We start from the raw sequence: 3505 nt of genomic DNA, 5'->3' as shown, positions 1-3505 counted from the left end.
ACAAAAGCGGCAAGTAAAAAATAAGTTAATGTACCAGGCCACCACTCAAACTGGTGAAAAACTAGTGTCTGTCTAAAATGGGCCAGTCCAGATTGTAAACAATGGCAGCCCTACAGTGGCTGGTAAGAACTGCTAAAAACAAAAACTGTTTTAAAAAAATGGTTCCATGCATCACAATTAAAAAAGTTAAAAGGTAACTAATTAAAAAGGAGCTAAGCCCCTTTTCTGTGTTTTGTCTTACAAAAAGTGAAGTATCGCCTCCACGATCCCCCATGAACTTCAGCCATACCAAAAATCAAGAAGGCCAAATTAATCATTGATTTTTTTCTTTTTGTTTTGCTTTGATTGTGCTAAAAATGTATTTTAAACTTTTTATAGTAAAAATACTAATGCAATGTAGCTTTATTTTTCCCTAAAATTGTGCAAAAAATTTTAACAGGAAATAAAATGGTGGCATCCCAATAAAAATCAAGCGTGCTGTTTACCAATTACTTACTGCAAATCTAATGACATTCAAAGCACAAAGTGGTTTATGCCCCAAACTACTTGCATCACGTAATGTGGAAGGGCTGACCAAATAAAATTTGCAGGTGCCCCCTAATCAACATTGTCTAAATAAAAAAAAGCCCAATTAAAAATAAAATAAAAAAATAAGGTTCTTTTTATCTACTAAGCACCCATTTTGGGTCAAATCATGGTGTCAGTGTAATTCACCCCAGGCAGTAACCAAGCTAGAATGCAAATTTAGGGACCCACAAAATAAGGTAAGTTATTTCAAACCAAATGCAAAAGTGCCAACAAGGGGGTAAAAACAAAAAACGAATGTCACCCCCCCCGCAAAAGCTGAACTGCTATAGGGTGAAAAAAATGCAGCAACTTTGCCATGCCTGTGGATGCTAATCAACATCACCTATCCTTACCAGTTCTGTGTTGCTCATCCCTGAGCAACAGCTACTCCCTGAGCCCTACTGTGTTGTTCTGAGTAGGGTTCAGGGAGTGGCGTGAGATGCACAGGTGTAAGCCCATCATGCCCCACACCCAAAGCCCCCCAGCAACTCCCAGCAATTGCGGAGACCCCTGCCAACACCCAGCACAGTCGGAGGTAAGTGGGGCCCACGGTGGGAGGGGACTATTTCAGCTCATCTGCAGAGAGGCAGCTGAAAGGAACTGAGGAGGGTCTCACCCTGCCCCCCCTCCTACTTGGCCCAGCCCCCAAGGGAGCCATGCGACTGGAGCCTCATGAACAGGTTGTGCAAACAGGCACATTTCTGCGCCTAGAACGCAAGTTTAGCATGGGAGTTTGCACAGGAGGGTGCAGTGAGTCCTAGGGAAGGTAGTCCCATCAGCACAATGTGGATGGGCACACGTCACACCCCGAGGGTCCCCTCGGAGTCTGTGGCCTCCCCCTCTGGCATCTCAGAGGCCTCCACCCAGACAGAACCCATGGTTCCGGGCTCCATGCAGATGGAGCCTCTGGCTCTTGGCTGTAGGAGCTGCCTGGCATGTTTCCAGGGACATGGGAATGAGAACATGGCTATCTCCCCTTGCGAGGTTTGCTCCACTTTGGAGTCTCTGGGGTGCCAGTTAGAGGAGCTCTAGGCCACAGTCCAGAGACAGTGCGTCATCAGGGATGGTGACCAGGAGATAGACTCCTACTGCCAGGCCCTTCACCCCTTGGAGGCGGAGGGTAGACCAAGGTCACCTTCAAGGACAAGGGAGGATTCAGGGATCTCCCATACTGTCCAGCCAGGGGGTTGGCCCAAGGTGGTCAGCAGCCCCAAGGCCCACTGCACCAAGGTTCCCACCCCTCTGGAGCTTTGCAAAAGGTACAAACCTCTTGCAGCCCCAGAACAGCCTGCAGAGTTGCCAGCTCCTGCAGTCGACACAGGCTCATCCTCAGCTACTATCCCTTCTCTCCCTAAGGCCACTCATAGAGTGGTCATCATGGGAGACTCCCTGCTGAGGGGGACTGAGGGTGCAATATGACACCCCAGCCCCTTAGCCCGGGAGGTCTGCTGATTCCCAGGAGCCCATATCTCGGACGTTGCTGAAAGGATCCCAAAACTCATCCAGCCTACGTACCACTACCCTATGCTCCTTATCCATGTGGGCACAAATGACACGGCTCGGAACAATCCCAGCTGGGTCTTGAGGGACTACAGGGCTTTGGGAAGGGGGCTTAAGGGATTGAGGGCACAGGTAGTGTTTTCCTCAATCCTCCTGGTTTCAGGCTATGGGCTGAGGAGGGAGAGGAGGATCGAGGTAGTCAATCAGAGACTGTGGTGCTGGTGTCATCGTGAAGGCTTTGGCTTCCACGATCACAGTCTACTCTTTGGTGAGAAAGGCAGTAGGCTGCTGGGAAGAGATGGCCTCCACCTCATTCCACTGGGGAGGAGGCTCTTCTCAGCCAGACTGGCTGACCTGCTTGACTAGGCTTTAAAATAAGCCCACTGTGGGATGGGTGGATAACCGTAAATGCAAGCCCAGTAGGCAACTACTGCATAACCAGCAGGTTAGGGCACCCAAGGGAATCCACACCTACCCCAGAAATGGAATGGTGTCCACCCAGGATTGCAAGGAAGCCTAAGGCTTCCAAAGAGACACTTACATGTCTGTACACCAATGCCAGGAGCTTGAAGAATAAACAGGAGGAACTGGTCCTCCTTCTAAGGAAGAAAGAATATGATCTCATAAGGATAATGGAGACCTGATGGGACTCCACCTATGCCTGGGCCACAGGTATAGATGGCTATACACTGTATAGCAGAGATCATGCAGATAAAATGGGTGGGGGTGTAGCTCTCTATGTCAAGGAAAGATACATGTCCCTGCAAACTGACATTGGCACCCAGGGAAGACAACTGGAGTCCCTCTGGGTTAAAATACATGGGGAACATGGTGCAGGGAACATCATGGTGGAGTCTACTATAGACCCCCTAAACCAGAAACAACCGCTAGACAAGGAATTCACCAGGGAACTGACTGAGGATGCATGCTTTCAGTGCCTGGTTGTCATGGGAGACTTTAACTACCTGAACATCTCATGGGAAGAGCAATCAGCCAAATCCAAAGCTTCCTCATGTGCATGGATGAGTCCTACCTGACTCAAGAAATCTATGAGCTAACAAGAGGTAAAGCTTTGCTGGACCTGGTACTGGCCAAAGGGGATGATCTAGTCCGTGACCTAAAAATCGATGGAAAGCTGGGTGACCACGAGCTGACCACCTTTACTATCCATCACAAAGCTGGCAAGTCAGTTAGAAATGCAGAAGTCCTCAACTTTAGGAAACCTGAGTTCGACAAGCTCAGGAGGCTCATTGTCGAGGCCCTAAGGGACAAAGACTTATCAGGAAGAGGAGTCCAAGAGGTGTGGTTGCTCCTCAAGAGAGTGATCCTGACAGCACAAGGGTTGTCCATCCCATCTCGGAGGAAGTGTAGCTAAAAGACACAGCAACCCCCTTGGCTAAGCAGGGAACTTGAGGACCTCCTTCGCCTAAAAAGAGAG

Source organism: Alligator sinensis, unplaced genomic scaffold (genome assembly GCF_000455745.1).
Source record: "Alligator sinensis unplaced genomic scaffold, ASM45574v1 scaffold490_1, whole genome shotgun sequence".
NCBI lineage: Eukaryota > Metazoa > Chordata > Crocodylia > Alligatoridae > Alligator > Alligator sinensis.
This window is presented reverse-complemented; position numbering follows the sequence as displayed.